At 38.4% G+C, this 27,315-nt stretch overlaps 1 protein-coding gene across 1 annotated transcript in view; it reads left to right on the top strand.

The window, feature by feature from the left end:
* Nucleotides 1–26,833, top strand: part of LOC117197549 (uncharacterized) — a 49,131-nt gene extending 22,298 nt beyond the window's left edge. Inside the window, exon 5 of the mRNA XM_049713820.1 lies at nucleotides 24,042–26,833. The gene's annotated coding sequence lies outside the window, so the exon portion shown is untranslated. The remainder of the gene's footprint in view (nucleotides 1–24,041) is intronic.
* The last annotated feature ends 482 nt before the right edge of the window (nucleotides 26,834–27,315 follow it).

The raw sequence follows: 27,315 nt of genomic DNA, 5'->3' as shown, positions 1-27,315 counted from the left end.
ATCCTCAAGTCCGTTCTCTAGTAGGTCTGTGTCTTTATTCCTGTCTTACCCCTAGGTTCTTCATGACATTTTCTTTTCTTAAATTCCATATATATGTGTTAGCATACGGTATTTGTCTTTCTCTTTCTGACTTACTTCACTCTGTATGACAGACTCTAGGTCTATCCACCTCATTACAAATAGCTCAATTTCGTTTCTTTTTATGACTGAGTAATATTCCATTGTATATATGTGCCACATCTTCTTTATCCATTCATCCGATGATGGACACTTAGGTTGTTTCCATCTCCGGGCTATTGTAAATAGAGCTGCAATGAACATTTTGGTACATGACTCTTTTTGAATTATGGTTTTCTCAGGGTATATGCCCAGTAGTGGGATTGCTGGGTCATATGGTAGTTCTATTTTTAGTTTTTTTAGGAACCTCATACTGTTCTCCATAGTGGCTGTATCAATTTACATTCCCACCAACAGTGCAAGAGGGTTCCCTTTTCTCCATACCCTCGCCAGCATTTATTGTTTGCAGATTTTTTGATGATAAAGTGAGTCATTAAAATCATCATTACTAAAAATCAAAGGTCAGCTAGTTCCCAGAAAGAACAATTAGCAAACTAGTGAAATATTTCCCCCCATTGTTTATTCTGAAATATGTTAAACCTATAGAAAATTTGCAAAACAGTACAGTGATTAGCCATATACTCACCTAGGTTCACCAATTGCTCAAATGTTATGATTTTGTTCTCTCTCCCTCTCTTTTTTTTCTCCCTCCCTCAATTTTTCTATCTATTCTGACAGTCATAAATAAGCAAAGATATATTTTAGGGTTATTTGCAAGGATTTTTTAATGTTCTTCACGTGGGATGTGAATCTCTCCCTTTCCCCAGTTTAACCAATGTGTTAAAGATTCATAGAGAGATTCTGTCTCTGGAAAGTACCAAGATACCTCAGGAATTCACTCCTAATCCAGCCCACTTCATACCATAGAGTTCTAAAGTTCATTCCTTCAGGAAAGAGGAAGCCGGGATGGTAATTCTATCATTTACCCACAAGGCATGTAGATGACAAAGATATATTCACTCGGTACCTTCAGCAACAAAACAAAGCTCCAACAAATCAATTTAAAGGGGAGAAGGGAGTATATTACCTTCCTCCTATCAAGGCAAGGTCTAACTTTCACAGCAAAATCCTTCGGGGAGTTGATGTATTCTCCTCTCCTGATCTTGTGCGTCTTCTGCAATAACCTGCTAACTGATCTTTGCCTCCCGCTTCTCCCACCACTCTCTAACTCATCCTGCACACAGCTGCCAGTTCCACCTTCTGGAAACTCTACTTGGATCATGTCATTCCCCTGGCCAAAACTGCCATTGATGTTCTACATCCAACAGGATAGACTTTAGACTTTTTGGTCTCAGATTGATATTCAGCTGGCATCACCTGGCATGGCTGTATCAGTTTTTAGAATATTAAAATACTTCCACACCACCTGTACAGAGGAATAATCTACTGACTCTATAAAGACCTAACGATCTAGCGCAGGGTCAGCTGTGGCAGAGAGTAATGGGGCTTAGGAACAATGCTGGCAGGAAGGTAGGTGGTCGATGGTGACTGCTAAGGGGTGAAGGTAATGGAGGTGATGCCAGCGGTGGTGGCCTGTGCAGCTCCTGTCAGCTCCAAACCAAGATATCATTCTTGTTTTAGGTCTTGCCTTCAGACCGCACATCCAGTCCATTAAAAATAAGTAAATAGATTTAAAAATCTACCAGTATCTCACTCTCGGCGCCGCTACAATCCAGTCTAGCCCTCCATCACCTCAGCTTTCACATCAATATATCACCCTCCATGGACCGGCCAGAATGACCTTAATGCTTAAATCAAAATGTACTAGGGTGGACTTCCCTGGCAGTCTAGTGGTTAAGACTCCGCACTATCAATGCAGGGGGCGTGGTCCCTGGTTTGGGAACTAAGATGCCACGTGCCGCGCCGCCAATAAATAAATAAATTAATTAATTTAATTAAATAAACAAACAAACCATACTAGGGCACTGCTGAAAAGTCTCAGTGGCTTCCTTGCACATCATCATAGATGAATATCCAACCTCCTGATCATGGTCTACAGTGCAATATGGTCCTGCCCACCCTCTGAGCGCATCTGCTCTACTCACACTGGCTTGATTTCCATCCCTCAGTTATGCCAAACTTGCAGCCACTGAAGGATCTTTAGCATCTGCTCTTCTTTCTACTTGGAACAAACTTCATAAATTTTGCTTCATGACTGCCTTCCTCTCCTAAGTCATGTCTTTATCCAAAGTCAGCTCCTCGGAAAGGCTTTCCTGGACCAGTTTTGAAAACTCTTTTATCTCCCCTACTGCAGTCAATCTCTAACCCATTACCCCATTTTCTTTATTATATCACAGAACTCTTGCAATCATCTTGCACATATCTCTTTGTTTACACATGTATTTACTCTCTTCCTCTTCTGGACTCTAAGGTTCTGAAAGGCAGGCTCCTCTGTCTCGTCATTGCTTTATCCCAGCACATAGAACAGTGCCTGGTTGAACATATGTTTGTTGACTGACAGTCTGATTGACAAAACACTGAGCACAGTGGCTGGCACATAGTAAGTCCTCAATATCTGTTAGCTATTTCATCATAAGTATTCTATTTAGTTGTACATCTGTTGGCCTCCCGATTTTTTGGCCCCATTTCTCTCGCTTATATATACCAGCATCAGCAATATGCTTGACACTAAAATGATTTTGTTGAGTCTATTTTTTTACTACAATAAATAATAATCAACCTGTTCTAGAGCTCAGACAGACTTCTTGAGGTAGCTTTAGCCTTTTCTTTCTCTTGATTTTGACTTTGGGAAAAGAAAGAATCAGATTTCTTGCAAAGATTGGTTCTAAGTTTCTCAAGTTATGTATATCTCCTAAAAAACAAATGTTGTAAACTGGCAGCCCATGGGTTCAATATAGCACTTGAATGTGATTTTTTTTGTTGTTTTGTTTTTTAAGAAGATGTTGGGAGTAGGAGTTTATTAATTAATTTATTTATTTTTGGTGTGTTGGGTCTTCGTTTCTGTGCGAGGGCTTTCTCTAGTTGTGGCAAGCAGGAGCCACTCTTCATCGCCGTGCGCGGGCCTCTCGCTATCGCGGCCTCTCTTGTTGCAGAGCACAGGCTCCAGACGCGCAGGCTCAGTAGTTGTGGCTCACGGGCCTAGTTGCTCCACAGCATGTGGGATCCTCCCAGACCAGGGCTCGAACCCGTGTCCCCTGCATTAGCAGGCAGATTCTCAACCACTGCGCCACCAGGGAAGCCCTGAATGTGATTTGTTTTGCTTGGCGCTGTATTAAAGTTTTTTCAGTGTACATTTAAAACTCAAAAGAGTTCACAGTTTGACTTGGAAAAAAGAAATTATATTTTCAGTTTCTCTTTAAAAGAAAAAAGAAGACAGCCTGGATCCAGTGAGCTCAATTTCATGCAACCATTGGATGGAGCTGAGTAACAGTTGCTCATTTCAACCTGGGCGTTAGCCATTCTAGCCCTCACTGATCCTTTTTCATTCATTTGTCATTTGCTTGGATCCCTGGAAGAATTTGAGTTTGTGATTCGTATTGTAAAGAAAGTTTCCATAAGCAGAATAATTTTTTTTTACCTTGCTGAATGGAATTAGAATTTCTCCAGCTCACCTGATCCAGGGTCCTGGTTTAATTGTTGAACTAAGAGTTAAAGAAGAAAATTTGAGAAAGGAAGCTAACTTAGATATAAGGGGAGGGGGAGAGAGCAGGTAGGAAAGAGGCAGATTTTATACAAGGGACAAGATGCTTTAACCTTTTGGATCCTCTGTTTTCAAAAAGCATATACAATCATAAATTTTAAAAGATACTTAAGATCTTTCTCAGAGCACTAGAAGAGGTTGGAGCAAGGGTAGGGCCCTGAGGTTTAAGAATCATTAGCTCCATTGTAAATCCTCCTCTGATTGGAGTGAGGAAGATTGGCAGCTCTATAAGCAATCATTTAGACATTAAACATCTGCGCTTACTACAATATCAAGCATGAAACTGAAGACCAGTTCAGTAAGTTGACAGAGGCTGAAGCACGGGCTTTGGTGCCAAAGCACAGTTTTATTTTTTCCCCTTTATTATCTACTTCATTCTGGGGGTAATCCTCTTCTTAGATCTTAGGATTCTTAGATCCCCTGCAGCCTGAGTTTCCCAGGTTCCCATGTCAGCTGGCTTTGGCTCATGGGAGCCACTGGGTGGAGATGGGTGGTGGGAGGAGGGGTGAAGCTTGGGAGTTTCTCCCCCTCCCTCTCTGTCCGGGTGGCACCTCCAGAAGCAGCTGCATCTCCCTGGTGGTTCCAGCTCCCATAGGATAACCCTTCACGGATCCAACTTCCAACAAGAGACATCAGCTCCTGGGCTCAGTTTCTGAGCCGCCTCACTTGTCTCTCTAGCAGAGGTGGTAGACGTTCCTGGTTGTTGTCAATTTCTGGGTTACCTCATTTTTCCCCCTTTGGCTTCTCAGCTCCTCTGTCACCTGTGTAAAAAATTCCCTGCCTCAAAATCCTCTTGTTTGAAATACTCAGAGTGGATTCTCTTTTTCTACTGGAATCTGATTGATGTCGGGACATTTCTGCCTAACTTTATTAATACATTGTACTTAGCTTAATTCTATGATTTTACTATTCATTATAAACTGATTTTATTTTATTTTATTTTTATTTTTTTTTGCGATACGCAGGCCTCTCACTGTTGTGGCCTCTCCCGTTGCGGAGCACAGGCTCCGGACGCGCAGGCTCAGCGGCCATGGTTCACGGGCCTAGCTGCTCCGTGACATGTGGGATCTTCCCGGACCGGGGCACGAACCCGTGTCCCCTGCATCGTCAGGCGGACTCTCAACCACTGCGCCACCAGGGAAGCCCTAAACTCTGATTTTTAATATAAATCTTTGTACATTTGCCACTATATTCTTTACATCATAAAATTTATTAAGTACCCCCTCCCATTGTTGTCATTGTTTTATTAAATAGAGGAAGATAAGAACAAGTGCTTAAAAACTCTCTGTATGAAATTTCCCTCCTTTGATGTTTCATTTGGTGAACTGCGAGACCATGACATATGCAATGCTGGATTCAAATGCTGAAGCATAAATTCATTCATATTTTTACTTAGTACATGTTTATTGAACCTACTATATGCCAGGTACTCTGCAAAGTTCTAGGAATGTAAGAAAAATTAGTAAGATTTGCAAAGACCCCACAGTCTAGTAAAAAGGACAACCAATTCATAGATAAATATAAAGTAACATGATAAACAGTATAATAGAGACACATTAGAGCAGCGGTCCCCAACATTTTTGGCACCAGGACCGGTTTCATGGAAGACAGTATTTCCACGTACGGGAAGCAGGGGGGATGGTTCAGGCCGTAATGCCAGTGATGGGGAGTGGCTCACCACCTGCTGTGCGGCCCGGTTCCTAACAGGCCGTGGACCAGTACCATCCCATGGCCCGGGGGTTGGGGACCCCTGCATTAGAGGCTTTGTGGGAGCGCATGGCACAGCTATCGAACCCAGCCTGGCAGTATTAAAGTAAGAAGTTTATTATAAAAGGTATCCTTTAGGGCTTCCCTGGTGGCGCAGTGGTTGAGAATCTGCCTGCCGATGCAGGGGACACGGGTTCAAGCCCTGGTCTAGGAAGATCCCACATGCCGCGGAGCGGCTGGGCCCGTGAGCCACAACCGCTGAGCCTGCGCGTCTGGAGCCTGTGCTCCGAAACAAGAGAGGCCGCGATAGTGAGAGGCCCGCGCACCGCGATGAAGAGTGGCCCCCGCTTGCCGCAACTAGAGAAAGCCCTCACAGAGAAACAAAGACCCAACACAGCCTAAAATAAATAAATAAAATACTGAATACACAACTACTTTAAAAACAAAAAAAGGTATCCTTTAAGCAAAAACACAGAGGTATTTAAGAAACCAAAGAATGAATAAGAAAAAAAATCTCAATTCACTTCCAAAATTTCTATAGGGTATTCCATCTCAATGAGAATTTAGTAAACACATACTGTGTACCTCACGTTGTTTCAAACATTAAGGAATTAAATAAATTCTTATGAAGCAGCTCACAACATAGCCAAGGAAAAAGCAGAGAAAATGGACATTCTTTGAGGGTCTGCATTCTACTAGACCTTTTTTGTTTAATGACATTACTGATAATAATGTCATTAATCCTCACCAGGACTCTTTGAAATATTTTTTTCCAATTTGCAGGCAAAAAACCTGAATGTCAGAAAAATAAATAACACGTTTAAAGTCATATAGATAAGAAAAATCAAGACCAAACCCAATCCATCTGCTCCAAAATCCATACTATTTCCATTAATTTTATAAGAAGATATCAAGAAAAATTCTAACAGTTTATTTTTATACCATTTTTAGAAAATAAAAATTAATATATCACACTACATAATTTAAAGTCAAAAATTCTATGAACTTATGATAAAAAACAAAGCTCTCAACCATGGAAGAGCATCTGAAATGGAGAATTACATTCCAAAGCACAGCAAATTGTTTAAGCATTTATCTAATATTAACGTAGTATCATGTTTGTAAAATGATAAAATATACTGAGTGTATAACCCGCTTGTTATTTTAATAACAAGTACTTTATCCACTTGTTATTATGCCTTTAACTTTGTGCTTTCAGCATTTATACTGAGATTTTACTAGTTGACAGTGTGCCTTAATGATGAGGTAAAAATAAAAAGATGACGACAGAAAGTTCTATGTCAGATGACTTGATTAAATATAGGATTAGCTTTATTTCAAATAATTCCCGAGTACTCATCTCAGATTCTGGGAAATTATCGCAATCAAACTAGTACTCATTCATCACTACTTCAAGATAGAAATATGCAGAGTATTCAGGTTGCTTTGAAAGGCTAAACTCTCACTACTGGGTTTACTAAGATATGCAAAATGTTACAGGTGACATTTCAAACTAGCTGAGTTCCGTGACATGAAACCAAAGTTTGGATAGTATGCCACTCTAAAGACACCAGCAAATCATTTTTTGTCGTGTCTCAAGAGAAAAAAATAATAATGGCTCAGATCATAAGAGGCACCCAGTTATGTCCTTGGGTAAAAAAAAAAAAAAAGCAAACAAAATAAAGCAAAACAAACACATTGCAATAAGAGTATAGCAAGAAAGATAATAAAGCACAAGGGGAAAAGAAAATATGACCAAATATTCAAAAGTTCATTGGCCCCCACTCTGTGCACTACCAGAGTTCTAGCACACCTAACAAAGTCGACACTTCCTAACAAAAGTTTGTGTTTCAGAAATTAGTTTCTAGGGCAAATATGTGTAATCAGAAATAACTTTGCTAATTTAAGCATGTTATAAAAGGTGTTTGTGTTCTAAGTTTACATCAGAGAAACCCACTTATAGTTAACAATTTGATAACATACTCATACTATACAATGTAATCACTATTGATAATGTTGTTTCCAAGAAAATGCATTCTATTCTCTTCCTTGGAAATCTAGAAATACATTTTCCTTAATCGAGGAGGTGGCTTTAGTAGTCTTCTAGGGTTAGAGATGCAGAACAGGTCTCAAACTAGAGGAACAGAAGGAAGTAGAGACAGAGGAAATTGCAAGGGTAGGACTCTGGTAGGGGCAGCAGAAGTTGCAACCATGGATGTGAATAGAATTAACTGAGTAGTGTTTCCAGGAAAGCTATTCCAGAAAAGGGAAAAGGAACATTCTACTTGCTCTTTTTCTTTGTTTTTCCTGCCCAAAGTGCAGATATGATGGCTGGAGCTGCAGTGATGATCTCATAGTCATGAGCTGATTTTAAGCATAGAATCCATGTACTAAAGATGTAGAAGAAGAAAGAGTAAGCCTGGAAAATTTGTGAAAATGGGAGCAGTTTTACCAGCCTGAATCTGCCTGCCTTTAAACTTCATTTCCATGAGGTAAAGTAAACATGAATCTTGTTCAAGTTGTTCATATTTGGGTTCTTTGTTCCTAGTAACTAAATACTATTTGTAAGTAATACAAGAAACATAATGAAAATTTATTGAGAAAGTTCTCTTTGCCAGGCACTGTTGTTAAGATAATAAATAAAAGACATCACTCTTGCTTTCAAAGTATTTAGTCTATTGCAAGCAAATAGATGACTATAATAATGTGTAATGAGTGCTTAGTGTGTTAGGAGAGCACTTTGGAGGGATACTCAAACTCACATGGGGCATTCTTTTAAAGAAAAATCTTGTTGTTTTGTCATGATGCAGACTTAGCTAAAGAATTTCAGTATATTCCAGCTGTATAATACTGGTAGGAATACATTCTTACTTCTCATCAGTCCTTCCCCAATTTCCTTCATCCCAGTGAATGGCATTTAGGCTTTCATTTTGTCTTTGGTGATGTGTCTAGCTATGAAGCATTTTCATGTATCCTCATGGGATTAGTTAAGCTTTTTGAGCCTGTAGATTGATATCTTTCATCAGATTTGAAAAATTCTTAGCCATTCTCTCTTCAAATATTGCTTTTGCTTATTATCTCTTTCCTATTCTCCTGATGACGGTTAAATGTATGTGAAACCTCTCCTACTCTATTCTATGTCACATATGCTGTCTTCTGCATTTTCTATTGTCTTGTCTTTCCCTGCTTCATTATGGATATTTTCTTCTAGTTCAGTAATTATCCCTTCAGCTATGTCAACTGTCCATTGAATTCTTAATTTTGATGGAATTTTCATTTGCTGAATTTCTATTTGGTTTCTTCTCAAGTTTGTCTTGTCACATTTTAAGAGCTTCTGATTTCCTACTTGAAATTATTAAGCCTAAGTTTTATCTCCTTGAATATAGTTGATTTACAGTCTGTGGTTGAAAATTCCAGGATTTAGAGTATTGGTTGGTCGATTTCTAGTCACTTTACATCTGCTGGTCTTGTATTCTCATGTGTCTAATCAGATCTCATTTAATACTGGGCTTGAAGCAGTATTTGTAGAAAAATTTGTGGAGGACACTATTTTTCTCCAGAGAGCTTTGTCATTTGTCTTACACAGGCACTTATGCATTAGCAATTGAAGATCATCTTTAATTCAATTTCCATGCCTGAAATTTTTCTGGGTCGCCAGAAAACCAGCAGGTGCTGGTTTGCTTCCAGTTTACCTAACTCTTATAATACAGCCCTTTGGGGTTCCAGGCTGAGGTAGAAATGGCTCAGCAGAGTTCCAAGTCTTGCCAAATTTTGGACTCTTTTATTCTCTAGTCCTCTTGAGAACAATTCAACCTCCAGACCGCCTCTTCTGGCTGGGCAAATATAGGGCAAAAATAGCCTCAAATATTGGGCTTACCTCTCTGGATTTCCATCCTCTTTTGATCTTAGTCTACTGACTTCTCACTTATTTGTTAGCTCTTTGATTATCCTTAAAAGATTTTTTTAGAAACCCTGTATTCCACCTTTATTAGTAGTCTTCAGTAATGATTTGAATGATCAAGTCTGCCATAACCAAAACCAGAAGTCTAGTTCCATCAGTTTTTCTCTAAACTGTATCTGGAATCCATCCAGTTCTCTCCATTTCACTACCAACATCCTTGAGTAAATACCATTGTCTCTTACCTAGACTACTGAAATAGTCATTTAACTTAATTTTCCTGTATCCTTTGTTGACTCCTTGAATCTGAGGTTTTTCAACCTTAGCACTATGGACACTTCAGGCCAGATAATTTTTTTGTTGTGGACTGTGGGAGCTGGGTGCAGAGGAGCTGTCCTGTGCATTATAGAATATTTGGTATCATTCTTGGCCTCTACCCACTAGATGCTAATAGCACTCTCCCCCTTCCCTCCCCAGTTATGACAATCAAAAATGTCTGCACACATTGCCAAATGTCACCTGGGAACAAAATCACCTTCCATGGAGAACCACTGTTCTAATCTGTTTATTATACAGAGACAAAGTTCAACCTAAAAAGTACATAAGTCATTAGTGCCTCATCATTGAATGCCCTTTAGTGGCTTTGAGGCAATTATTCAAACTTCTTGTAAAGCCTTTCAAGGCCTTATATGCAAGGGTTACTTCTTACATTCCTAACTGCAGCTCATGCCAATTTTCTGTTTAGACTTTATTTTGTAGCTACATTGATCGTTTCCCTTCTCAAAACTCTTTATACCTATAGGGCCTTTACATGTGATGTTTCCTTTACCTGGAATGCTTTTATTCTTGCTTTTCATCCTGTAGATCTCAGCTTAATTACCATTTCCTAAATAGACATTTTGTTGAATGAATGGATGAAGCTATTTTAATTCTAGGTTGGACACCATCTCAGATGAAACACCTTATTCTATACCCTCTTAACAAAACAAGTCAAAACAAAACAAAACCTAAACCTATCAACTACTCTTCTCTTCTCTACCAAGGCAAATTATGATTTTCTCCCGGTTTGCTGAGTCCCAGGAAACAAAGTTCTGGAAAACAACACTGGCCAGTCCTCAGGATTTTTTCTGCTCATCTTTTTTTTCCCTAATACTATCCCTCAGATTGTTTCATGATCCTATTATGCTTTATGACCAAACTAATGACTTCTGAGAGGATTAAAAACAAACCAAGGTTCTTCTTTGTTTTCTTTTGTATTTCCTTTACCCTTTCTCCATATTCCTACAAACTGCAATTTTAAGCACGCAGTGAAATCACACAGATAATATTTCTCAAAGGGAATTATATCAAATGTGGTTTACTTCATTTAAAAAAAAAAATTACTTGGACTCCACATTTCTTTCTTTTGTGTTTAGGTTCAGGAGGATGTTAAGTAACATTATTTCTATTTAGCCCATTATCTCAAGTTTCAGCATAATAATGTCCCTGCCTTAAGGTAGAGGTTAGTTTAATTATTCAAATCTCAGTTGAAAGAATTCTGGAGAACTCTATCCAAATCACCAGACATTTACATTAGCTAACTTCCTGTTGGAGAATAAACAGTCTGCAGATGCTGAATATGAAAGATAGGAAATAATGCCCATTCACAATATTTGTCTACTATTCCTGCTGCAGCTAAGATTATAAAAGATAGAATGTTAACTTCAATAAAAGAGAGCTTGAATTGACAAGACTTATAGTAGAAAATATTGTGAAACAGTATACTGTCTTTTCATATGTACGGTTTATCATCATTATTTATATCAGACTATGAGAAACAGATGTAAGATGTCTGGAGTTTTCTCTAGGGAGAAATAAGTAATACTAATGAAATACAGATTACGCTTAAACAGATAATCAAGAAATTAAAATTTATGGCACCGAACAACTCTTGGCATGGGAATGATCTACTTGAAGCTTCTGAAGGCATCATGCACCTGAGAAGAAATATCAGATACTCTGAAAAGAGAGAAAGGGTAATTGAACATTTTATATGATTCCATATTCTCTCCTTTCTTGGCATATCAATTGTTCTTTTTCTTACTAGTTTTAGTGGTTGCACTAGAGTTTGCTATATACATTTACAACTAATCCAAGTCCACTTTCAAATGACACTATATTGCTTCACGTATAGTGTAAGCACTTTATAAAAACAAAATGTTCCTAGTTCCTCCTTCCTACCCCTTATATAATTGCTGTCATTCATTTCACTTATATATAAGCATATATACATACATGAACATACATAATGAAACACATTGTTGCTATCATTATTTTGAACATACAGTTATCCTATAAATCAATTAAGAATAAGAAAAATAAAAGTTTTATTTTACTTTTCCTTATTCATTCTCCAGTGTTCTTCTTTTATGTAAATCCAAGTTTCTGACCTATGTAATTTTCATTTTCTCTAAACAACTTCTTTTAACATTTCTTTCAAGGCAGATCTACTAGCAACACATTCTCTTAGTTTTTGTTGTTTTGAAAAAGTCTTTATACTTCCTTCACTTTTGAAGGATAATTTTCCAGGGTACAGAATTCTATGTTGCTAGTTTTTTTCTCAACACTTTAAAGATTCCACTCCCTCTCTTCTTGCTTGTACGGTTACTGAGGTGAAGTCAGACATAACTGTTTTGTTTGCTTCTCTTTAGGTAAGGTGTTTTTTTCTTTATCTTTGATTTTCTAAAGTTTTAATGCAATATGCCTCGGTGGAGTTGTTTTTTGTTTGTTTGTTTTTTAACTTGGTGTCTGACATTAATTTGGAGAAATTATCAGTCATTATTGCTTTAAATATTGCTTCTGTTTCTTTCCATCTTTCTTCTCCTTCTGTTACATGTATTGTTAACACCTTTTGTAGTTGTCCCACAGTTCTTGGATATTGTGTGCTTTCTTTTTCAGTCTTTTTTCCCTTTATTTTTCAGTTTTGGTAATTTCTAATGCCTCTAGCAATTTTTCAATTCTACTTCAGGTTTTCCTACCCTAATATTGGTTCCTGCGTATAAGTGTCTGTTCTGGTAAGTTATGACTCTCTGTATCTGCCTGTTTGTCTCTCCAGTTTTGGGGCAGTAGTTTGCCCTGTCACTCTACTTCTCTGAAGGATCTAAGAAGAGTTGTTGATTTTTCAGTTTGTTCAGTTTTGCTACTTATTGTTAGAATGAAGATTTTCAATCTCCTTACATTTAGTTTTCAGAGGCTCAGTTTCATTATACAGTAATGAATGCATCTGCACCCTCTATAGTAATTAACTTTTTTAAAGTAAATAGGACATTCAAAAAATTATGTTAAAGACACATTTGTTTTTCATTCAAAATGAAAACTATTTTATCTCATCTCATGGAAAATGTATACATTTATAATTTAAACTGAATACACCAAAGAGAAGCAAATATGGAGGCAATTTTTCAATTATTCATGCCGAAATTAGATCTTAGAATCCTACAGAGAAGCTGGGCAGGATTCATTCTCTGAGACCAATAGTTGCTCATCAAAGAACTATGTTCATTTTAGGTCTAAAGTTACATAAATGCTGAAATCTTATGTGATCCTACTACCCATTATAAGATATTTAACGTACAGCAGTTGTTATTTAATGGGATGAAAAAATTACATAGATAGTTAATGCTATAGTAAGTCACAATGAGAGAGTCTTAGAAAACACAGAGAACTGAAATGATAGTTCATTTTTTAAGAACACTTTAAACAGTTTCTGAAAAACATGAATTTTCCCATGAGCAAAAAACAAAGCAAACGAACAAAAAACTAAAACAAGGTAGGAATATAGAATGCTCCAAAGATACCATATAAACTGCAGAGCTCATCTGTTGCTCATCAGAAAACTGAGACTATATCAGACCTTCACAGAAACTTCTGTAAGTATGAGTGAGTGGTATAGAGGCATGAAAGGCAGCTGGGCTTTTAAAGGAGGGGGTTCATAGGTTTGAGATTCATTCTAAGTGTTGAGTGGAGCAAACGCACAATGAAGAAAACAATGATCTCACCAGGGAAGAAGAACTAAAAGGATTTCCTGAAGATTATGGGTCAAGAGAATGACACAGATATGGGTGTTTTTGGATTTATAGTGACATCAGCTGTTGAAAAGTTTACACATCACACATTGTCTAAATGGACCCAGATTTGCAGAGGTGAAATGTCAGCCTGCTAATCTAATATGTCTCTTAGCTTCAGAAGACAAGGGAATATATGCCTAATTATTATGCAGGGAAAACAGGTGGAGATGATGTGGACATCCAAGTGATGGGGCGACGGATCTTTGGCCATTCATTTTCCTCCCCAGGACATTGAGTGTCTGTTCTTTTCTCCAGGGAACTGCCTGACTTTCTGCTCACTATTTTCCTGGTTATTTGGAAAAGAAGTTAATTACCCACATAGATTGCATTATGTTCTTCCATGATTTCAACTCCTCAAGGCAAACCCTCTGTCCGCAAACTCAAATAGAATACGAATTTCTCTTCTGTGTCCCTAAATACTTGTGCATATCTATGTCATAGCCCTTATCACTCTGTATGGCAGTAGGTTTCAACTTTTTGGTTTTTGAGCATAGAATTTTTGCCAGAATATTTGAAGACATTAACACGTATCTATCAACGTCACTGTGTTCATTGGGTAGCACTTCAGTCTTGTGTTACTATTTGAGAGGGACGTTTAACCTGCTGATTTATACACTCAGGAGGAAAACTTCTCAAACTTTTCAGTAAAGTGCACAATTTCTCAACAGCTATGGCTTAATATCGCATCTCTTATTCCTCATGGTTTTTTCCTGCAATATGCCACGTTGCATAAACTGTTCAACCCCTCTTTCATCTCATTGTATATATCCTACTTTGTAATAAATAAAAATTTAAGTGCTCAAACTTTGGCACATGCCTGTGGAAGATTCAGAGTGTACCAACGTCTCGTAGTGGCTGAGAACCACCGATTTATCAAAATGGTTGGGCTTTTTTTTTTTTACTATTACAGTTAAATGAATGAATCATTTGAATTGAACATAAGATACTATAAATATTAAGTCTATATAGTACAAATGGAAGAATTTAAAGGACTTTGAAAAAATATGGCATGCTCTAAAATGTGGGCATTTAATTTTTTAAGTCCCATAACTCTCTGACCTAAGCAGCTGCTAATTTTCAGAACTTTCATGTAAAGATTTTGCAAATATGCTTGCTCTTTCTTCCCTGATCCTGGCCTCTTCTCTGTCTTTTGCTTGGCACAAACATTTCCTGGCTCTTCCCTAAAATTTCATTATAACTCAGAAGTTACATAAGCCTCAGCATGAAAAACTTTAAAACATTAAACCTCCTTTTTTTTTTTTAAAGCTGAGGAATGTATTTTATGGGGTCTGCCCAGGAGAGTTCATTATCACAAAGCTAGTTGTGGCACCTAAATAATTAAACTATAACCAATATACGTGTGAAATCACTGACTTGAGCTTACCTTAGTGACTGTTTGCCATTAAATTAGTAGGATAAATAATTTATGTCAAAATGGAGGCCTGAGATAACGCCACTAAAACTGATAGTACTTTTTCATTAATTTTAAGGAATTAGATGAAACACAATTCCCCAAGTGCAAGCTATTCTGTGGCAAAAATGGTGTGTTAGTTCTATAGTTGTATAGATGAGGATTATGGAATTGCTCAGCTGATGTGATAGCTAATGGAGTAGGTGTGTATAAAGCATTGTGCTAAATATATGTGGAAGAAAGGGTGAGTATCTATGTGAAGCAACCAAATGGGAACAAAAAAATTCTTGGGTTAAAAAAACAGAACTGTTTATTTTGGTTTTCAATTTATGGAAATGATTCTTGAATTTTGGTTGGTCTCAAATCATTTATCCCCAAAGAAAATCTGATTCAATAGGTCTAGGGTGAAGCCCAACAATATTCTTTTAAAATAAGCACTGCAGATGTTTCTTATACAAGTGATTAGTGGACCAAATTTTAAGAAGCACAGGCCTGTGCAGTTTGATGTGTTTGACCACCACGTCAGCCAGGTCCCTGTCTTGTTCATTTGTATAGCTCTAAACTTAGCTTGGTGCCTTCACTCAGTAAACATCGTTTCTCCAAAGAGCACTTGAGCCTAGGTCTGTGCACAGAGTGGACAGTAAGGCAGACAGAGCTTTGACTATGTGGGTGGAAGGAGAACTTTTCAACACCTCATCTCTTAGGACATTCTCTCAAAATGGCTCTTTTTTGACAGCTGACATTCTGGTGGGGACTTTGATATTGAAACCAAGAGTTAGACTGTTCAATCCACAATGGAAACATCAGTGTTTTCAGGGTAAATGTCAGTCTGTTTGGTATGCTATAACAGGATACGATAGACCGTGTGGCTTATAAACAACAGAAATTTATCTCTCACAGTTCTGCAGTCTGGAAGCCTAAGATCAAGGCACCAGCATGGTTTTGTTCTGGTCAGGGCTCTCTTCCTGGTTCATAATGGGTGACTTTTCAATGTGTTCTCACATGGTGGAAGGGGGTAGAAAGGAAAAACTGACTTATCCTGTCTTTCTCCTTAACTCTCATGCTGCAACCATACTGACAGCACTTCTGATGCCAGATGTAAGGGTTTCTTCCCTACACCAAACAGTTCTTTGTGATACCAGCTGAGTGTCCTGCAATTCAATTCAACTCTGACACTAGCTGGAGTTAGCACAGACTCCATAGGTTAAGGGCTCAGTCCCATGAGACAGCCCCCCCCCTTTCAGATGTCAATGGCAAGTAGCATGTTCCCAGGTCACCCACAACTTCTGTCTGACTTGGCTACAAATCAGAGATTCCCATGACTCTTCCTCCTTGGAAAGACCAAATATTAGAACAGAAGATGCTATTCTAGATACTAGTACTCTTATCACTTAGGAAATTACGAGGGTTTTAAGAGCTCTGTGCCGTGAAGCAGGGGCAGAGACCAACTGATGTATTTTCTATAGGGGCTAGCTGGCTTTCTGGGGCCTTTTACAAAAGCACTGATCCCATTCATGAGGGCCCCATCCTCATGACCTAAGCACCTCCCTAAGACCCCACCTCCTAATACCATCACATCAGACATTAGGATTTCAACTTACGAAATCTGGGGGGATGCAAATATTCAGACCATAGCAGTGAGACAGATAGGAAAAACTGTGTTGCCTTCTTTCTATTTTGCTCCCTTGCAAGCCAATAAGGCTGACCTCATTTCTTGGCCTAGACCCAAGGATGTTCTCCTATTGTTAGAACCAGGGGGCTACCCTGGACTAGTGGAGAATACAACATCAAAAGAGTAGTTGTCAGTCTTACGATTACATAAAAGATGCTAAGTGAACAGGTAATAAGGGCTGCTAACTTAGGGGTGGTCGGGGGAACGACATTGAAGAATTGCTGCTTAAGTTGAGAATTGAATAGTCAGGGGAATTTAGCAAAGTAAAGAATATAGGAGTTGGGTTGAGTGGGGGAGATTTTCATGGAAAGCAAATTGAATGCATACTGGGGTGACTTTGTGGAAGAAAGCCTAATTTGTAACAAAAGCTGAAAAACCAGTAAGGCTGGATCCCTAGAGAATCATGGGAGATAGGCTGGGAAGATAAGCAGGGTTTAGGCCAAGGAGAACTTTACAAGTCACTGAACTTTTAAATTGAGTGACTAGGCACTTAATAAATATTGTAATTGAATATCACAATAATCTCAAAGTTGAGAAATAATCTCAAAGTTCATAAATTTCCTTGAACCTTGATATGGCAGACCCTACTTACATGCTAACAGAACTCCAGTTTGTTTGAGGTTAGCAATATACCCAACCCCAGGGCATGAATCAAAATAGGTCTAATACAATCATGTCTGTTTTCTTCCTGTTTGCCAGCTACTTACTCTCCTAGCCTCCCTCGTGTCAAGGAATGGCCTGTATCTGGCCAATCAGTTGTAAAGGAAAGTATGCTCAGGGCTTGCATTAGTTTCCTGTTGCTGCTATTACAAACTACCACAAACTCAGTGCCTTAGCACACAGATGTATGCTCTTAAAGTTCTGGATGCCAGAAGTCCAAACTCAATCTCATTGGGCTAAATTTGAGATGTCAGCAGGGCTGTTCCTTTGGGCAACTCTAAGAGAGAATCGGTTTCCTTGCCTTTTCTAGCTTCCAGAGGCCCACTGCATCTTTGCCTTGTCATTCTTTCCTCACATCACTCCAACTTCCTGCCAGTCATTATATGACCTATTTTTCTCCTGTGTCAAACTCTCTCTACCTCCCTCTCATAAGGACCCTTGTGATTACATACAGGGCTCACCTAGTTAATCCAGAATCATCTCCCATCTCAAGATCCTTAATCATACCCGCAAAGTCCTTTTGCCATATAAAGTAACACTCACTGGTTCTCAGGGCTAAGATGAGGATACGGTGGCTATTATTCCACCTACCAGGTCTTTGGGTAAGTATTTGCTTTCTGATCATTGGAGAGCCCTCTTTTCAGTCTCCCCGTTCCTTGCTAAGAATTCGTGGGCGAGATTATTTTTGTAGCCATGGTTTTTTATTAAACATTTTTAAAATAAATTTTTCCAGCCTTATTGAGGTATGACTAACAAATAAAAATTGTATGTATTTAGACTGTACAGTGTGATGTTTCTTTAAGGTGTAAGATGTGATGATTTAATATACATATACATTGTGAAATGATTATCACAAGTTAATACATCTGTCATCTCACACAGTTACTTTTTTGGTGAGTGTGTGTGTGTGTGTGTGTGTGTGTGTGTGTGTGTGTGTGTGTGTTGAGAACACTTAAGATCCACTCTCAGCATATTTCAAGTATGCAATACAGTATTATTCACTGTAATCACCACAACTTAATCAGCATATAACTGAAAATTTGTACCCTTTGACCAACAGGCTCTCCATTTCCCTTACCCTTGAGCCACTGGCAGCCATCATTCTACTCTCTGGTTCTTTGGGTGTGACTTTTTTAGATTCCACACATAAGTGAAATCATACAGCACTTTTCTTTCTCTTCCTGCCTATCTCGATCACTTAGCATAACGTCCTCCCCAGGTTCATTTTTTTTTTTGCGGTACGCAGACCTTTCACTGTTGTGGCCTCTCCCGTTGCAGAGCACAGGCTCCGGATGCGCAGGCTCAGCGGCCACGGCTCACGGGCCCAGCCGCTCCGCGGCACGTGGGATCTTCCCGAACCGGGGCACGAACCCGTGTCCCCTGCATCGGCAGGCGGACTCTCAACCACTGCGCCACCAGGGAAGCCAGGGAAGCCCCCTCCAGGTTCATTTTTGTGGAGGCTCGGATGCTTGGAGCTGCTGCAGCCATTTTATAACCGGTAAATGACATCAAAGGATGAAAACCCCACACTAAGGACAGAGAGAGACTGGGCTCTTGATAGCAATGTTGAGCTACTGCACAGAACCTTGAACAATATGCCTCCAAATTTCCTTTAGTGAAGACAATTAACTGACTTTTCTATTGATGCCACAGTTAGTAGGTATTGTTACTTGCAGCTGAATACATCCTCATGGTTCCGTTTGACAAATGAAGTTCAGTGCTGTTTGTAGCCAGGAAAATGTTATATTATTTCAATATTATGTGGATCAGACTTTAATAATATAGACCTTAATATTAATATAGAACCAGACATTTGCACAGACAGAAGAGAATGAAGAAAACATCTGGTTCAGCCTCTTTATTTTAAAGATCACTAATTTGAAGCTCAGAGAGTTGATAGATTTCTGCAAAGTCAACAGCCAAAATTCATTCATTACTAGGATTACAATTTCATCTCCTGGCTCCTGGCTCAACTATATTTCCCCTACCCATGAAGCCTTGGAACAATTGAAATGATAACTTGGAGGGGAAAAAAAGGCAAAGAACAAACATCTTACACTTTTTCTTGGATGCAGGCTTTAACTAGGTTTAAAGTTCTTCTAAGATAATATAATTTAATGGGGAGAGCTCTTGACGTTAAAAGGCAAAATTTGTATTTAAAAGGCTAGGACGGTGACACATTAAAGCACTTTCAGGAGGTTAGCAATGAATACCAAGAATAACTGATGGTTGTTATGATACAAGAACAAAGAAGTTGATTCTCTGGATTTAAAGTTGTTTCAGTGTCATTGTTGCTCATGAGGAGAAGTAGACACCTGGATTTCTTTTTTTCTCAGGACAGCTTTATCCAAATAAAACTCAGTGTGTTTCACCAGCCCATAATGGAAAGTGCCCGTCACTCCTTGAATATCATCATGTGGTTGGTGGCCGGTGGATAATGGAGCACTGAGTGTCAAGGTGACTGGCTTTCAATGAACACAAAACTAAAAATTATAGACCTGTCATTCCAGAGGCAGGCCACAATTAGCTGTCTATGCAACTTGAAATTTCCATTTTGCCAGCTGAATAATCCGTTGACTGGAGTTTCTCATTTTAGATGCATTTCCAAGCCTTTTGTGTGCTGGTCTTTTAAAATGTGGATTCTAATGTAAATAAACAGTGCACTTAATCAGATGTATTCTTTTTTAGAAACACCCCCTTCCCAAATACAGACAAACCCCAATATTGTTTTAATAGTAACAACAATAGTGGGACAAAACAATTTAAACCTTGTGTATTTTATTTAGGGATAGTAAAAATTCCAGCTGAAAAATGAGAATTATGCCTTAATATCTGGGAGTCCAGGGTTGAAAAAGAGAAATCGAGTTTTTGGCAGTTAGATGAATTGATAAGATCACGAAGTGAGAAGTAAAATCAGTGCTAAAAGTCAAAACTGGGGAATTTTAGTCTTGGAAACACTGAAAACTGTTTACCTAGTTTTCTATCTAGATTTGGTTTCTAATTCTATATCTGAGTTCTATCTTTCCTCTATCCTAGCCTTTCAGAGCTAGAGAAAATGATTCCAAAGTGAGGTCGATTGGAAAATTGTATTGCAATTTCCATTCGTTTGCTGTAAATGCAGTAAACTCCAGGACTCTGCAGTCTCAGATCTGATTCTGGACCATCTTCTTGAACCTGGATCTTCACTACCCTCCATGTCCCTCGCCCCCCGTCCACAGTACTCTCTGCCTCACTTGGATGATTCCTGTCTAAATTTAAGTTGACTAGCCACAAGGATGCAAGTAAAGTTGACCATCAATACTCATTAAGGAAAAGATCAGAAGTCTGGATCAGAAGCCTTTGAGTGAAATTCTCACTACAAGTCTTGGAAATCTCATGATTCTATTTAACTTTTCCATCATCGTTTGAATTACTGAAAATGTTAGGCAAGTTTACATGGAATAGAAGAGGCTTGCTAGACACAGAAAACAATTGAATTTGTATTGTATTGAACTAGGTCCTAACTAGACTGTGGATGGTGAAATATTGACTATTCTATTGTTTTGAATGACTGAGTGTCATATTTTACTGGGAATTGATTTCTGAGGCTCAGTCAAGGAGTGATTGAATTTGCAATTAGTCACTCTGTTGTGTAACTCAGATTATGCAAAGATCATTCTGAAACAGCAATTGAGATTTAACCGAGGATGTAGTGCATGGTTTCTCTTTAATTTCTCTTTATTTGTTGTTGTGTATTCAGTTTTTAAAGGAGCAAAAGACCTTTTTTCATCTCTCTAGGAAAAAAAAATGACGTAATCTAGGCTTGACTATCTGTTTTATAAGAATCTAAACCTAGCAATTGGTTACTATCCTGTCTCCCATTTCAAAAAATAGTAAGCATTGTCATTTATTCCTGATGATTAGCACAAAAAGGGAAAGGCTTTTCAAAACTAAGATAGAATCTCTGTAATTCCAAAAGTGTCCATTTAAGAAATATAAACTGTGACGATAAGCAAAGGCTATTTTCTCTAAAGGAAAGCATTTTCAAATGAACAGAATAAGCAAATGTGGATTTAATTAGGTGGAGTCAGATGGGTATTAATTATTCACCTTTCCAGGGCGAGAATAGCGTTGCTAAAGAAATGAATAAGGCATGCTACTGGCTTCTTTCCTTTCTGTTGCTGCTGCTCTGATCTGAACTGGCTGAAGATGTCATAGCAGGGGGACAGAATGAAAATCTCCCCTTCCCTTCACAACTGGGGGTAGATTGTCTTTGAAAAGCATAGTATCTTCCATTGAAATAAAATGTTATTGACTATCCACTTTGAGACATAATAAACCTTCTTATATTTCTTTCTTATGTCAGGACTATACACACACTCATTTGTTATACTCTTTTTAACACCTGAAAAATAGCTAAAGTTTGTCCTAATTTTCAGAGTTACATATATGCTAGAATTAGAGATAATAGCCAAAGGGTCAAAAATTCAAGTTGATGATAGTCACACAATGACTAGACCTGTTTGCTTCTGCACAGTCTCTTTTAAAAGCATTTGTTAAGCATCTGCTCCCTTGCCCAAGTAGGATGCATGATGCATATGGAGTCTTTCAATGAACTATACTTAAAACCAGTGCAGTAAAAGATCAGCACTTATCTGAGTTCCAAAAAATGTGTTAGTTCCGGGGCTTCCCTGGTGGCGCAGTGGTTGAGAGTCCGCCTGCCGATGCAGGGGACGCGGGTTCGTGCCCCGGTCCGGGAGGATCCCACATGCCGCGGAGCGGCTGGGCCCGTGAGCCATGGCCGCTGAGCCTGCGCGTCCGGAGCCTGTGCTCCGCAACGGGAGAGGCCACAACAGTGAGAGGCCCGTGTACCACCAAAAAAAAAAAAAAAAAAAAACTGTGTTAGTTCCAAGTGGCAAAAAGTGGAGTCAGAAAGAACCTAGGGATAAGATTTAGCAAATTTGGGTTCTAGTCCTGACGCTGCTGGTGACTACATGTTACATATCTCTCAATATTTGTCAAAATATTTGTCAGTGTGTGTCGGGTGGTGGTGAGCTCATGTGACAGGATGGAGCTGGAGGGAATAGAGGCAGAGAGAAACCAACCCTGAATAGTGTTTCCAAGAAGCGAAAAGACTCTGTTATCCTGTCTACGTCCTAATTACATGCGTACTATACACACTTTTGATTCTTTAGGTAACCTCCTGTTAACTGCCTTTTATAGCTGAGGAAACCAAAACACATGAAGACAAGTGAGTTGGCTCAAACTGAACAGCTTGTCAATAGCAAAGCTGGAACCAGACTCTAAGCCTCTGATTTTCTGTGTAAGATACATTTTCCCCCTAAATGAGTTATTTTAACCATGGGTCTCTGAAAATACTCGATCTTTTCAAAGTAACTCTGCATCCCTATAGGTTGCTGCAGATAGCTCTTTTAAAAATTGAAATAACTATGATCATCTTAAGTCCATTATATATTTTGATCTGGTATAGAAAAATATGCCATATTTATATGTTAACTATGTTTTAAATTCCATGGCTATAAAGGAAAAGAATTGTAGATATATAGGAAAAGTTTCCATTCTTAATTTTAAATCATATTTTGTTGGGGAGAGGTATGTAAGGAATAGAATAGGAGTCAAAAACACTGAATCCACTCGTGCAATGACTGTTTAGGTAAAATTCCTTGGTGAAGCTGGAAACCACTTGAAAAAATGTGTATTTGTATGCATGTGGAAGAATCTGTATTAAACTTGAATCATCTGGTATTATTTTTTAAAACAATATTCCTTTTGGTAAAGTCCAGGAATCAGGTAACAAAGTGTCCCTTTCATTGTGAGAGAAGTTAAATTAGACCAGTTTTCTTAAATGATTGAAAGACTTATGAAAAATACTGTTAATCCCTATAAATATTGTCTTTCTATACACCTTTGTAAATGTATCTTTTTATAGTAGTTGCTACATTTGTAAAGAGGTAGGTGAGTCAGAAACAAAATAAATGCTATGGGGAAGGTAATTTATAGACAAATGTAATGAATAAACTAAACTCCAAATTAGTACAACCCTAATAACACGTTCTACTTCTCTTCCAAATCTCAATTGATTACTATTTTGTAACCTACTTTCTGCATATTATAACTCACTGATGCCTTGGTGTTGTTTTCTGCAGCAAAGAGCTCTTTTTTTCTTTTCTTTTTTGATGGAATAAAGGTTAACCAAATTTTATAGCTTAAACTAATTTTTGAAAATGACCAGAATTATGCCCTTGCTATAAATTATCTTAAAACTGTATGTACATAAAGATTGGCCATTTAATGAATGTATTATTCTTTGTTAACATTATAGGTGGACTTATATCCCACACTAAAGTGGTCATAAATAATACAGCAACTGCTAATATTAAAAGCAGGTTACTATTAAAACCAGAGTTTTGTGGTGCATCTTAAATACCAGCATTCTCAGGGGTCTAGTTAAAAAAAAAAAAAAAAAAGACAACAGAAAGTCATGGAGCAGTAGTTTATTCCTCCCCTCCACCCGCCCCCAATTCATCTGGCTAAGTTTTGTGGGGCTTTTTCTTCTCATGAAAATTATTCTGTCACATCAAGCGCGTGTGTATGTCGCTGGATCTGAATTGCATGTGAATTATACCTTGAATAGATTCCCCAAATTGGAGAAGCACAAATGTTCCCCTTCTGAATATTTTAGACTTGTATGAGTTCTCTCATATTTTTGTTTTTGTGCAAGGCCGCTGGTAAGGCGGCCTGGAGTCTTGAATGCTGACAACCTCCATTAGCATTAATGCTGTTCTCTTATCTCCCCTCACTCTCCTCAGCTCCCCCCTCGCTCTTTCTTGTCTGACGGTTCCCTGACACCGTTGACAAGGCTGACACCACCAATCAGCTTCGACTCAGCAAGGTCACTGTTCAGACTTGACTCGTGATTGGCTGCTGCGCTTCAGCGTGTTATTACTGTCTGATTTGATCGGAGGCAGGGGGTGGTCTCCAATCAAACAGAGAAAAGGTCCTAGAGAAGGTAATTAAATCCTGTCAGAGGCAATTATCGGTTCCAGGGCCATGACTCTGGCCCTGAATGCAGATGATCTGAAACTGTATTCTTGTAGAAATTCAAGAGGGCTCCTGGCATGGTTCAGCTAGGCATAAAGGAAGCAGCAGGCTTTCTGCAAACAATGCAGCTCTGTATTATGAACCTTTCTGCCTTTTTTCCCCTTTCCCCGAAGACTTCTGTTTTCACTGATCAAAAATATTCCTTTTCAGGTCACATTCTAATTAATTTAATAGACAAGGTTTTCCTTTCTGGTACATAAATAATGACAAGTTTTACTAAAGAACTTCTGCCCCCAACACGGGCTGTAACAAACAGCCTTTATCAAGGCAAACCAAAGCCTGTAATAGAAGGACACTAATCTGTAGTTTGGGCGAAGGGAGAAAAAAAAATTTAAGCCTCTAATACGGATGTTCTGCCTGAGGTGGATCCTACCCTGTTTATACCTTCCCGTGCTCGTGATGGATTGCTGCTGTGACAAATCTTGAAGTTTCTCTGACGTACTCTAGTGATGGCGGTGTGCATTTAATGACTACAGTTTTTAAAGGACAGAGAAAAGCTGCCACAGATTTCACTCTGTGAAGAAAGGACTTCTCCCTACCCTTCAAAAGAATATTTAGGAGAGTTAAAATTTTAAATTGAGCTTGGGAAATAAAAACAGACAGAATGGAATGTTGTTTTGTTTTTTTTTTAATTTTACTTTATTTTATTTATTTATTTATTTTGGCTGCTCTGCACGGCATGTGGGATCTGAGTTCCCCGACCAGGGATGAAACCCGTGTCCCCTGCACTGGGAGCATGGAGTCTTAACCACCGGACTGCCAGAGAAGTCCCAGGAATGTTGTATTTTTAATTGGGAAGAGAAAGCTAAGATAAACTCCATAGGTGCCCTTCTGCTCATCTATAGACAGAAGACTTTGGTTTTGTTTCCTGTGTGATTTCTCTTCAATTGTTATTAAGTAAGCTTTGAAGTATGGTTTTTGCCCAAAGAACCCAGCCCTAAAATGTAAACCTCTCTCCCCTTCCTGAATCATTATTAATTGTTCTCAGTGGTATTAACCAGTTCAGCATGAAAAATATTTGATAGGATGAAGGTACTTCATTAAGTGTCTATATGCTCACCCTACTGGCTTTAACAGACTTTATGAAATATCGCTCTCAATTACTGTCAGTCTTCCAAATGGATAGCCTTGATTTCAACCTTTGTGAGGCTGGGTATTACTTTTTCCAGAATAAGATGTTCAAAACACCATTAAAACAATTTCTGTATTGTTGCTGATGAATCAGTTTAACCACCAGGGTTTCTCCCGAGGGAACAGTTAACTTTCCTCTAATCTTGGTTGTTTTCTTTGTTTCTAAAACACCATATTCCTTAATATACCTGACTTTATTTGTTTTGTTGAAACATAAACAGATGCTTTAAGCAAAACATCATTTAAAAAAAGTTGTCCCTGCTACCAGTCCATTAATCAGGATGAGGTATCAGGCTGGGAAAGAAATTGGTGGGAGAAGATGTTAATAATAAGGAAAACTGCTTAGGACACTGGTCGGCTGAGTTAAAAAAAAAAATCTCAAGTCCAAATCTGCACACATGACTGTGAAAATGATGTTTAATTCATCCCATATTGCATTTTTGGAACATCAAAGGCTTCTTCAACTTCCCTAATAAAGATAAAATAGATACGGAGATAGAAGCAAACTGCTCAAGAATCTGCAGCATATTTTAGATCATCAGGTTTGCTACTATTACAGAACTAGCTCACTTTTCCTCCATGTGAGTGACAACACTGTTTCATTTTTCATCTAGGGTGTTTATTTTTATTTGGCCAACCATTGTATATTATTGTGTCATGAGATTATTTTGTTTTGCTTTGAAGTGGTAGCTATTTTACTGAGGACACCTCTTCTGAAAGAAATCTTTATCTGTGAAGAAAAGAAAAGTTTTGTAAATAAAACAAAAACATTTGAAATATTTTCAAATTATAAATAAATTATAAATAGTAATTAAGATCAGTGCTCCTAAAAGAGGGGCAAAAAGAAAACCTGGGTCACATGTGCCTCTTTTCCTGGAGTCCTCTGTACTCCAGGCATCTTCATCCTTTTTGCTCTAGACGCATCTTTCAAGCTCCCTCACTTGATTGGGAGCTGCTTAAGGATAGGGATGGTGTCCTACTCCATCCGATGTACTCAAAAGCCAATAAACTGAAGAATATCTTATTCTACAGACGGTTATAGGACGCCCCTATGGGCCTCTGTGAGATGGGACCACTCCCAAGTTGAGATCCTGGAAATCATCATAACCGTATAGTAACATTATTTAATCAGACAAGGGAGTTAACTAAAACGTCCTACTGTGGCATTATGTGATGGCTCTTAGCTGTGTCAAAGTGTTTGATATGTGCTCTAAATAAAGATGGGAGTTCTTTATGTTATTACTTAATTTTGTGGCCATTGAAGCACCAACCATCAGAACTGCCTTAATGCAAAATATCTGAGATCACTGTACCTTTAAAAAGGTTTGTAAGCAGGACTCTCCAGGGGACATTATGTTGTGTTCAATGCTGAAATGTATTTTAAAATTTACAATGATTATGCAAAACATGGAAAATAATTCACATTTATCTCCTTATGTTCTGTTGCTTTGGTCAGTGTTATTGGATTGGGAAGAGTGGATTTGCCTTTTAATTGGTCTTTTTCAGATTTCTGGTGAGATTCCTACCACCACTGATGACAGGAGTATACACAGCCCAAACAAAGCCCATTGAGGTACATTTTCAGGATGGTGCATATGGGAACAATAATTTATGAACAGTAATAGGAGCTGGGTATGCAATTCCCTGCCTAACACCAGACTAAGTGTACCCCACTGATTACTGAGTGCACTGAAAATACTTGAGTAAAAAAGATAAAAGTCATCTGCTGTTCACCTCGTTTGTAAGTTGGAATTCCTCGAAAACAATTGGAAAAAAAAAAGAATGATGTGAAGATCACGATTAAGCATTGTGTACTAAGAGCTATATATTTTTATAAAAAGGGGGTTGGCA

Source organism: Orcinus orca, chromosome 8, assembly GCF_937001465.1.
Source record: "Orcinus orca chromosome 8, mOrcOrc1.1, whole genome shotgun sequence".
NCBI lineage: Eukaryota > Metazoa > Chordata > Mammalia > Artiodactyla > Delphinidae > Orcinus > Orcinus orca.
The sequence above is the reverse complement of the archived record's forward strand: the minus strand, read 5'-3'. Positions and strand labels throughout refer to the sequence as shown.